The sequence below is a fragment of the Penaeus monodon genome, chromosome 14 (assembly GCF_015228065.2).
Source record: "Penaeus monodon isolate SGIC_2016 chromosome 14, NSTDA_Pmon_1, whole genome shotgun sequence".
NCBI classification, from domain to species: domain Eukaryota; kingdom Metazoa; phylum Arthropoda; class Malacostraca; order Decapoda; family Penaeidae; genus Penaeus; species Penaeus monodon.
The window spans coordinates 6,620,609-6,632,533 of NC_051399.1; the positions used below are offsets into that span (position 1 = coordinate 6,620,609).

The 11,925-nt window shown below is 33.0% G+C and overlaps 1 protein-coding gene across 1 annotated transcript in view; it reads left to right on the top strand.

Annotated features, from left to right (window-relative positions):
* LOC119580818 (rhomboid-related protein 4-like) overlaps positions 1 to 11,925 on the top strand; it is a gene marked incomplete in the record, with an annotated part of 19,253 nt that overhangs the window by 2,846 nt on the left and 4,482 nt on the right.

The following is an 11,925-nucleotide window of genomic DNA, read 5'->3' on the forward strand; positions in this document are numbered from 1 at the left end:
TATTTTTTTAGATAGATATATTATTATTATATATTTTTATATAATTATTTATTAAATTTTTATTATATTTTAATATTATTATTAAATTTTATATAATATATATTTTCTGTTTTTTTTTTTGTTTTTTTTTATAAGTATATATATAATATATATTTATAGAAATATATATATATTAATATATAGATTATATAGATATAGTATAATTTTATTATATATATATATATTTTACTATATATATCTATATTTTTTTTTTATATAAAATAATATGTTATATATATATATGTATTATATATATATATATATATATAATATTTTAATTTTATAATAAAAAATATATATAATATTATACATATGGGTATATATATATATTATATATATTATATTATTAATATATAACACATTTATATATATATATATACATTATATATATATAAAATTTAAAATAAAATTTAAAATTTTATATAAATATATTATTTTATAATATATATTATATTTTTATATAATTATGTATGTGTGTATATATTGTATATATTTAATTATATATATATTTTATTATATATATATATTTTATATATTATATATATTATATACACATATATATTATATATATATATTATATATATAATATATATAATATATATTATTTTATATAATATATATATATTAATATTATATATATATATTATATTATCTATATATCTATATCTTATCTATCTATATACATATCCAGACCTGAGGAGGAAAATCCGGGTGGTTTTCGAAAAACTGTAGTCTCATTTTCAATAAATCTAGTTTTTGTATTGTGGGTTTCCTTCATATATATTTTATATAATATATATATAATATATATAATAGATATATATATATATATATTATATCTATATATATTATATATATATATATTATTTTTATTTATTATATAATATTTATATAATATAAATATATTATATTATAAATCTATTATATAATTAATTCTTTTATATAAATAATCATTATATATTATTATAATGTATAATATATTTTAATTATATATACATATAATTATTTATATATATAAATTTATCATATATATATTTATATATAATATATATATATATATATAATTGAAACATAAAACCTAAAGAAATTTTATACAAACCTGCAAGGTGACCAAGGAAAGAGGCCCGAGGAACAAGAACATGAATAATTACTAGTTCTATCCACACGGCATACTTCGCTGGCACCGACATTCCGTGAATGTAACGATGAGATCCTCCTTCAAGGTGAGTCGTCAGAACTTTTAATGCAAACAACACACCTGGAAATAGCAACGGTAAAGTTCGTGTAGGAATCATTTATAGTTTTCTCATGTTTAAAATTCTATAAATTTACCCTTGATTTTTTCTAAAAAAATTTAAGAGACAGCTGAGAATGTGCTAGTATGTTAAGCAAGATACATGATGTATTCTTTATCTAGTTCAAAGAATGAAAAGTATTCCTGTCTGGATTAATAAATTTATGTAAAACAGTTTAATCAAAATATATATTCACTTCAGGAAAACATTACCAATCAGCAATCATCATAAGCAGTATGCTTCAAAGTTCTCATACAACTCTGAAATCAAAATCTTTTGTATATATGTATGTATGTATATATATGTGTGTGTGTGTGTGTGTGTGTGTACATGCACACACACACACGAGTGCGCACGCGCACACACACACACACACACACACACACACACACACACACACACACACACACACACACACACACACACACACATGTATGTATGTACATGTAAGTACTGTTTCTGTCTGAGTACTTTCATGGATTTTACATCTAGGACTTACCAGAAAATCCTATCGCACACTGCCTCATATAAGAGTAGCTCTCTAAGACTTCGGTGGCTCCCCAAGCCAGTCCAACATATGTTAGACTAGTTGCCAATGTAAATACTGCAACAAGAATTGCAAATTTCACTGAGCCAAAACTGGAAAGATAATAACAGACCATCAAGAAAGGGAATGGACTTATTCTTTGAATTTAATACACAACTGCTTTATAATAATTAAAGTCAGAATTTTGAAGAATTCTACCAACATGATTTATGTGATGTTAATAACTTTTATAAAATCTTTCATAATTTTTTTTAAAGCCTATCCTCTCATTTGTGTCATTTTGCAGTCAGTACAACTCAACTTTTTTGTTTTTTTATTCCCTAAAGAAAAAAGGGAAGGGAGATATAAAAAAGAGAAGGAGAAAAAAAAGACAGAAAAAGACAATAAAATATAAGAGTTATAAAGAAGAAAAAAATTAAAAAAAAATATTACTAAAAAAAATGAAAAAATTTTAAGAATTATATAAATTTAAAAAAATAATGTATCCAATACTAAGAGTTGACAGATATATTTCTATACAACATAAAAAATCTTTACAGCAAGCAAAGAAATACTCAGTTTTTTAGGTTTGCCTTTAAGAAACCCGTGAAAAAATGTTGTGTACAGATGCTTCTCCGAATGTTCAATTTCTGAGAGAATCAAACGCCATAGTCCTTGTAATGGGATTGTTCGCGTCAGACAGAAAAATATTGCTCCCAAAGGGGGATCAATGATCCCAAAAAATAGACACTAGAAAGGGGGAAAAATCAGGTTTCATTAACAAACTATTGAAGGGGACAACCCTTTAAAAATTTTATTTTTTCTACTTCTTTTAAAACATTCTGTTTTTCTAAATACTTATTATTATTTTTTTTTTTAAAAAAAACTTTTTTAGAGCTAATAAAAAATGAAAATTTTAGTGACTTAACTTCAAAATAAAGGTCTAAAAAATTTTATACCTAAAACGCAAATTTAAAACCTTTACCTGTCTACTAGCAAGCAAGAGAACAGGTGGTATAGTGCTCTCCTATGTTGTGAAATTTTGTGGGCCAGAAACATTACCCCTAACCCTTTTCCCCTCCTCCGATCCCGACCTGGTGTACCAGTAGAGAAAACTTTTTCAGTTTTTATTCTAGACTCCCTGAAAATAAGTAAAAAAGGTAAAAAAAAAGTATAAATTTGAATATTCATCCACAACAGGCACATATTTTAAAACCATCAAAAAAATAAAAAAGGAATTTTTCTTTTTACGGGTTTAAAATTTTGAAAATGATTATGATTTTGGTCCTTAGTGACATTTGGGCCCAAATTTTTTTCCAGATATAAATTAAAAAGGGTATTATCAAGGGGTACAAAACAAATTGGATTGTTAATGCTTTGATGTTATCATTTTTAAAATACCTATTTTTATTTCACAAAAATTTTTCTGTGGTATAATTTTTGATCTCAGCATTTGGAGGGCAAATTTTAACAATAATAATGACCCAAAAATTTAAATTATTTGGTGATTGCCTTCCTGAGTGGGGATCCCCCGGGTGTGATTTGTAGACCGACACAAAAGCTTTCGTCCAGGGCAAGGCCCTTGTCTCCCCTTTTCAAAACATTTTCTCTTTTCCCCCTTTTTGTTTTTTTCTTTTAGCCTTTTTCCAAGGTCTATTTTCCCTGATATGTATATCAAGGTGGTAAAAGACTGCTTTCCTTTCACATGTGCCCCTATCATCCTCCAGGTTTTCTACAAACAGGCAAAACAAAAAGTAACATTTTGTTATTTGGTGTGTGGTGTGTGTGTTTGTTCGGCGGTGGTGTTGTGTGTGTGTGGTGGTGTTTGGTGTGTCTGGGTGTGTTTTGTGTGTGTGTGGTGTGTGTGTGTGGTGGTGTGTGTGGTGGTGTGTGTGGTGTGGTGGTGGTGTGTGGTGTGGTGGTGTGTGTGTTTTTTTAAAATTTTCATTTCTATAATGAACCCTCTTCCAGCGTGGCTCACAGAGCATATATTCTACATTCATTTACAGAAGGAAATGATGCAAGAAGCCCTTCCTAAATACCCAGCAAGTCTAATGATTTTCCAAGAGCTATGCACACTTGTGGAGAGTCATTCCCATCACCTAGGCCCTCAGCAAAATTTTTCCCTCTGACAGCACATTCACATGATGTGATGGTCGTCTCCCTGATCCAAAGGGTTAACATAGAAACATGTTGCAACAATTTGTCAGGAGCTCCTGCATTTGGCTATCTAAAAAATATTAATAAAAACTGCTACGTGGTAAAAATGACGGGGTACATAGTTTCAGTAAAACTTTGCCTGTAATGGATAGAAATGACAGAAATAAGATACTTTTCATAAAAGGTATTTCCTTCATAAGTTGATAATATGAGAGTTGTGTAATGCATAATACTTCGGCATGCATTTACAAAACATTTTAAAGACACTATCATAAAGAAAAGGATAAAACTACACTTCTGATACTTGAAATAACACGCCAGAGACAAACGAAAAAACGACACAACAAATGCCGCGCATAAGTAGTCCATAGCAACTGCGTGGAGGTCTGGGAGCAGAGTCCCCCTCGGGTTTAAAAAGGTTTTTGATTCATATGGCGATTTTTGTTTGGCTTCCCAAGGAAACGCTGGAATTCATGTTACCAAACAAAAAAAAAAAAAAAAAAAATAGAGGGGGAAATTGGACACTGCCTCTTATAGGGTATAAGGAACAGTCATAAACGATACAGGTACATCTATACGGCCTCGTATTTACCGCGAAAAGATAAATATACCCTCTGCACGCCACCGCTCAGGACAGACCACAACACCCCCACCAGCCAGGGTTCTTAATGTCGCGTTTTTTTACGAGCCGGGGCAGAGGGCTCGTAAATAATGTATCGCTACGAATAAACAGAAGGCGGGAAAGCTTAGATGCGGATACTTAGGGTGCGCACGACCCTAGAGCAGGAGGAATAAGGCAATCCGTGAAACAATGCCAATCCCTTATTCATTAGCAATAATCGCCACGAATAACCAACCGAAACAAGGAAGGATAAAACCGATAGCTGTGTGAAACTTTTAAAAAAATTTATTATATATTACAGCTTCGACAGCATCAATATCAATTAGAGAAGAGCTTTACGTCATCACACTGTTCTAGATATTCCTAAAATAGAGAGAGATATTCACGTAAAAATAAAAAATTTTAATAATAATCGAAACGTTAATAAAAAAAGCAAATACCCCTATATGATAATGCCAAGGGTACATTTCCATAAAAGGTGGCTGGATGGAACTGGGCCTTTTTAAAATATGCTAATTTGGAACAACGAAGCACTTTCAAGGATTTTCCGAATTAATATAAAAAACTACATAGAGAGAATTTTCTTAAGATATATTCACTCTGTCGTTTTGTATGTATTAATCCCCTTCTTACAATAAGGCTGGTTGAAACTTAGCCCGTTACCCCCAATGATTTTTAAAGAACGCTTTTATGGGCTGATGGCGACGTGTAATTCTTAAAAAAATGATTAAAAAAACAGAAAAAAAAAAATCACACTCTGTCACTACCTGTGGGTTCACTCAAAACGTTCTGACATGTGATCGCGTTTAATATTGTCAATGTGTTTTTTTTTTCCGATTTGAAGAATTAATTTCTTGATAATTATCACCCGTTCTACCGTTAGCAAATTACCCCTCATCGCACACGTTTTCTTTCAGAAAAAGTTATAATATGCGTTTTAATGTCGAGATCCTTGGCAACGATGACTGTCACAAAGGGAAAAGCGCGAAATTAAAATCTTAGGTCTTTTTTTCTCGTTTTCCCTTTTTTTCGGTAAATTTCAGATGTCGAATAATGTTTTTGGGGGTAGAATATCCATTAAATGAAGTTATAAAATCAGTCCCCTGTATTTCTATGGGAGTTCGGAAGGCTATATATGGGAAAATAAGTGTAATGAAAGTGTATCCAATTCCATCCTTCAGAAACAAATATTTGCATATAGTATGGGTATATTTGATGCATTAGTCGAAAAAGGAACCCCTTTGTTTCTAATAATGCGATGAAAAACTAAGGTACCAAAAACCACAAAATGGAGTTTGGTGGTAGCGAGGCTGTAGTAGTAAAAACTGTGTTCATGTTAGGAATCCAGTATTGTGGACGATCTTGGGAGTTACTTTAACCGAGATAAACTTAAAAAACCAAATCGCCTCCTGAAAAATGTCAATCAGCACCTACAACCGAACAACCAGCCCTTTGGAGGCAGTTAGGTTGGAGCATTACTGAGCGAAGGTGAATTAGTGTTGACTCCTGAAACTCATTAGAAGAAAACGCGTATTTAAACGTAAGAACTAGAGATTAAGATTATCTCTAGTATTAGCGCGGAGTTAACTTAGGCTCCATTACGGCTAAGGAACTGTAGTCCATTTGTAAGTATGCTTACGAAAAAAGTGTAAGTTCCTTTTGCAACTTTTGCGTAGTCTACACAGTAGACTCACGCGCACACGCTAGCAAACAAGCGAACACACACGCACGCACACACACACACACCACCACACACACACACACACAACCCACACACACACACACACACACACACACACAACACACACACACACACACCACACACACACACACACACACACACACACACACACACACACACACACACACACACACACACACTGTTTTCTCGCTCATTCATTTGCACGCCGTCATCCCAATATACTGCTACTGATAGGGATTAAGAAAATTCTTTTTGTTTCACTCACTTTCCTCATTTAGTAGGAAAGGATAAATCCCAGAAATGTTGCCTTCATTTCATTTGTAATATATGTATCCTATCACTTTGTACAAAGGCAAACCTGTGGTTGAGGTAATAACATTAGTTTTAACTGGGTAATACACGGATAACTATTTAATTATATAGAATATAATCTTACAGTGATATTATGTACTGTAATGCATACACAAATCACATGGCAGACAACATTTTTTTCTAAACATAAAAATCAAAACAAGATGTATAAAGAATGGAAACACTATTCTATAAAGAAATCAAAGTATTTTCAAGGTATTTCTTTATTCAAAACAATTACTGCCAACAAATATCTGTGAGCATAATAAACCCCTTTTTGATTCATGAAATTATATTATACTACACAAGGAATCTTTTTTATTCACTATTGTATAGAAACTATATTTGAATTGCCCAGAATGTTTTTGGGTATGCATACAACACTTTTTTCTCTCTGTTTTTTAGTCATCTACACAACAAAATTTAAAATTAGTTTTCAAGGATTTAACAACAGTATTTCAATAAAAAAATCGAATTCTATGGCACATTCATGACTAAAAATTTTTCAAACAAGCATATGCAAAACATATACACTATACACATGTATTTTTAAATGAAGAAAACCATCTATCACATCTTTGGTAATTTGACAACAACTTTGAACTTTCATTTACACAGTAAATCTTGATATCACAGCCCAAATATAACAAATCAAAAAAATTTACACTCTGTTTAGTTAATGTTTTGTATGAATGGCTACATTTCTTATGATGTTAAAAAGACCCAGAACTTATGTGTTTGCTTGTTCGTAAGTATATTATGTTTAACAAGATAATAAAAAAAAAACACTTTGTATCACTTTTATAGTTGCTATATATAATATTCATATGGAATTAAATTAAAGTTACCGTCTGTTGTTAAATATCTACTCCTGATAACAGCACTACAGGGAATCATGAGGTTTAAAAAAGGGACATCCACATAATGTATCAATATCACATATGCAAGTAGTTACATTATAATCAACCTGTTCAACTTAGTGTAAATACATAAAAAAATATTTTTTTCCATTTCCTGAGAACATAAAAAGTCTCAACTCTGCTGCTTGTTTTGGTTTACTAATGTTCAAAACAAAAAAATTGCAAAAAACTCAGTTTGATGAAAATGATTAAAAAATCTAATCCAAAAATTATACCGATTTAAAAAATTTTCCTTCATCAACAGCAAAATTTACTCATGGCCATAAATAAAAATATGAAAACAAGGTTCTTTAAGACTGCAACACAAACCCTTCAGCCTTTACTCTTGTAATCAATTTGGATGTACACTTTTGGAATTCAACTCTGGGTTGTATTATAGTTTAGACGAAAATATTTCTTTTTCTGTAGTAAATACAGTAATACCATTAAAATTAAAATTCAAAGGTTTCTTGTGTGAATAAATAAAGCGCTTTAAAAAAGAATACGATTAACTCAAGGAACTATCAATGCAGTGGTACTAGTCGCCTTTTATAGCCCCACTTTTGCGGGGGTACATATCTCACAGCCCTTTGGTGAGCGGAGGAATGTAGGTAGGGGGGGGTTTGATTGACTTAAAAGGGTTGGGAGTGGGGCCTTGGTGCTGGTGAAGGGAAGCAACGAGGACTGGGTTTTCTTCCAGTCTTTATCCAGGCTTTTAACAGGACAGGCCCCTAGGTTTTTTCCAAAAATAAAACCCCACAGATTGTAGGAATGGTCTAAAATTTCAAAAAAAATATCCCGCTTCATGAATGACCCAAGCACAAATGTGAAGTCTCTAAAAAAATTTACCAAAAACCAATATCAGATGTCCCCAAAAATTATACAAAATTGAAAGAAAAATATCAATTAAATTGCAGGTCTTGATATACACCCTAATTCATACAGTGTAAATAAAAATCCTCCATTAATGCATACCTCTTCAAAAATATCTTAATACCGATGTTCTGGGATATGTTATGGAATGGCTTTAAGCGACCAAAGAGCAAAGTTTAATGTCGAATTTGATCCCCACCAACCCTAAATTGTTGGTGATTGTCTCTAACTCATATCCTAGCTCACTTGATGACATTTGCCCCTTTTTGCTGCGAGTTTCTGCAGTTCGAAATCTTGGGATAATACTCCGTTGTAAAGTACAATGAAAAGGAACGGTCATCTCAATAGGGGTGTGAAAGCAGAAAAACGGTTTTATATATATATCATTTCGGCAGAAAACAAAAACAATAAAAAAATTATGCTTTCTTGTAAAGGGAAAACCTTACTTTTGGAGTGAAATTTTAAAACCAAAAAGAGGTGCACAGCAACCCAGTGATGAAAAACCAAATAAGGGCCCCGGGATGGGGGGTGGACAAGAACACCCACAAGCAGAAAACTAATTGAAAGGTGTGGGGCTGAAAAAAAAAGAAAAAAAAAAGTATAAAGAGGGCCAGGGGTTTAAAATAACAAAATTTTCTCAGTTTACTGATAACTCCCAAATTTCTGAGGACAAATCTTCACCAAGTTTTTCATTTCAATGGCTGCCCTAGGACAGAGGTAATTGAAGTTAAAAAGGGCAAATTTAAAATATAGAATATTTTGTTTACTAAAAAGGCAAGCACAACACAAACAGTTCTTTTTACAGTCAAACTACATATCACAAAACCCTTTAGCGAAAACCTTGTTAAAATGGTTCCTTTTATGTAAAAATTTGTACAGCTTTTACATGAAAACTTCAAGAACTTTAGGAAACCTTACATTTGTTTTTAAAGAAACCAGCTAAGGAAAAGAAAAAACCATTTTTTACCAGTTATGTTGACCCACTATATTTCCTGCACCCCTGGATTTTCAAAATGAGTTCAGTTTCTTTTGAAGCCCCTTCCCACTCACCCTTTCCACAGGGCTCGTAGCTGCAAATTTTTCCCCCATTTTCGTTCCAACCCAGCAAAAAATGGGCCTTTTAAGCACTTTAAATACGCAAGCCCCTCTGGTAAAATTTGCATTTGACAAGTCCCTTCGATTTGATCCTTCTCCTTGTGATACTGAAATTGAATTTCCATCCCTCTTAGCTTCTGTTTTTGAATTTTTTTCAATTCTTTTTATCTTTGGGGTCTCAAAGATGCGATAAAATTCTGATCCTGCCCTGGACTAAAAAACAGGGACCGGATTCGGTGCTGCAAATGACGTTCACATACTTTAAAGGGAAAAGGGTTTATCCGGAACTTGCAAGGTCTCTGCAAAATCTCTCCTTACTATCCATTCTAATGTCTTCACTCGACTACTACAGCCCCTGCATGTCATGTTAAACAGGAACGTAAAACTTCTGTGATGTGATTCTTTTTCCCTTTTTCTTTATTTCACTGTCATTTATATATTTTTTTAAGTCCCCAAAAAACCTAGATCAACATCCTCCCCATATGGGGGACTTATGCAGCTTTCTGTTGCAGGAGGAGAAATGTAAACTTTCTTCCATTCGTGCTGGGGCATATCCCCCAGTTTTTCATAATCCTGCCCATTTCACTTCCATGACATTCTGGCCCGAAACAATTTTGCGTAAAAAGGTATTTCGATTTAAGAAAAAGGGCTATATACTGTGAGAGAAAATATGTGTAAAAAAAAAAAGGAAATAGTATAAGAAGGGAAAAACTGTGGGTCAAATAAGGAGAGAGAGAGAGAGAGAGAGAGAGAGAGAGAGTGGGAGGGAGGAGGGAGGAAAAAAAGAAAAAAAGAGGGAGGAAAAGAGAGGAGAGAGAGAGAGAGAGGGGGGGGGGGAGAAAGGGCAGGGACAGGGGGAGAGCGGGCGGGGTAAGACGCCTTTCTTTTATTTTTTGTGAGTCAAACAATTTTATAGCCTTAAAGGGTGTGCTTTGCTTAATTATTCACAATCTCTTTGGAAAAAAAAAAAAAAAATATTATAATATATATTATATATATATTAAAATATATATATTATATATTTATATATTATTTATATTATATTTTAATTATATATATATGTGTGTGGTGTGTGTGTGTGTTTTATATATATATTATATATATAATATATATATAATATATTATATATATTATATATATATCATCATAATCTGACAAAAACAAAAAACCCGTGCCCATAATAAAATTAATGTAATCAATAAGTCTCGTCCCTGGGCAGTGCGTTTTTACGATAGGGTGCAGTTTTCATGCAACAAGTAAGAATGTGGATTATGCGATTTTGTGCCTTGCACATTTTGGGGATGAGAGGGGATTGGCTTTGCCCCAAAACTTTCATTCTGTACATAAATTTTAGGTATGATATCCCCATGCGCACCCCGGTTATTGAACCCCTCTCTGTAAACAGTCATTATAGATTTTATTTTCAATGACCCGCAAACTTATAATGCCGTGTCCCTGCCATTTCTTCAATTTTTTGGTGGGCCAACCTGGGCCCCCAAATATTCGAAGACATCTGAAAAACGTTTTTTTCAATTGTTTGAGAGATAATGGTACTGCATGTTTTGGTTTTTCTGGGAGAATGCTAGTTTTTCAACTGATTTGTCACAGGATGATATTTATATGAGAAAATTCCAGTACGGACACCTGAACCCGCTCGAAGCTAGAAACGGGATAGGGAAATTTCCCAATTTTCCCCGTTTTCCCGGACTAAATGCAGTAAGTGCATCGGATGTCAGAGAAAAAGCAAAGGGGGCGCTGTTCACAAACCTTTTTAGGGCCTGGTATTGGCTTGCGCGGCATCATTGGAAAATTTCCCCACTTTCTTAAGGGAAAAGACAGAATTTAAAACTCCCAAACCAGCTGCTCCCTTCCCCCTAGGGGGGGGGAGAATTCATATATCTTCAGGTGGGAGAGAGGGGGGAGAGAGAGAGAGAGAGAGAGAGAGAGAGAGAGAGAGAGAGAGAGAGAGGGGAGAAAAGAGAAAAGAGAGAGAGAGGAGAGAGAGAAGTGAAAAGAGAGAGAGAGAGAAGAGGGGAGGGGAAAAGTGAGGAAAAGAGAGGGGAGGGAGGGAGAGAGAGAGAGAGAGGAAGAGACGAGAGGAGAAAGAGAGAGAAGAAGAAGAGGAGAGAACAGAGAAGAGAATGAGAGAGAAGGAAGAGAATAGAGAGAGAAGGGGAAGGAGAAAGTGAGAGAAGAAGAGAAAGGGGAAAAAAAAAAAAAAAAAAAAAAAAAAGGGGAGAAAAAAAATGTACAGAGAAAAAAGAAAAAAAAATGGGGGGGGAGAAGGGGAGGGGAAAAATAAAAAAAAAAAAAAAAAAAAAAGGAGAAGAAGAGAAGAGAGAGAGGAGAAGAAGAGAGAGAGA